We start from the raw sequence: 795 nt of genomic DNA, 5'->3' as shown, positions 1-795 counted from the left end.
CGTTACCAAATGTAATTTCAAATGGTTTCTGTGCAACAGCTGGCATATACAAGCATTTATTTATGATTATATACACTTGCATACAATCATATACACACTTATCTATCTACAAGCACAAACAAACATATATATATGTACATATATATATATCTACATTAATATATATGCATATATTTACATACATATACATATATCTACATACATACATACATACATAATTTGGTGGTTGTCTACTCCTTATGCAAAGTTTGACCACTTCCTGTACCTACACCTTAGAAACATCATGGCATCCGATGTGGCTTTTTAAACCAGACAATGTTTTGAAAAGACACTCACACAGATTGCATATGCATATATCTACACTCACACACACATATATAAATATATATATACATAAACATACATATACATACATGCATATATATATATACATATATCTACACACACACACACATATATATATATATATATACACACATATATGTATGTATATATATTACATATATATACACATATATACATACAAATATATACTAGGTTGAGGAAAAAGTTTATGCACAGTGTTAAAATAATGAATTGAATGAACACACACCACAAAAATATATAAAAAAGCATTATTTTAACACGGTGCACAAACTTTTTCCTCAAACTAATATATACACACACATGCATAAATACATATAGATATATATACATGCATGCATATATACATATAGATATATATACATGCATGCATATATACATATAGATATATATACACTCATGCATGTATACATATATATATATATATATATA

The sequence above is a fragment of the Octopus bimaculoides genome, chromosome 10 (assembly GCF_001194135.2).
Source record: "Octopus bimaculoides isolate UCB-OBI-ISO-001 chromosome 10, ASM119413v2, whole genome shotgun sequence".
NCBI lineage: Eukaryota > Metazoa > Mollusca > Cephalopoda > Octopoda > Octopodidae > Octopus > Octopus bimaculoides.
Note: the sequence above shows the minus strand (reverse complement) of the source record.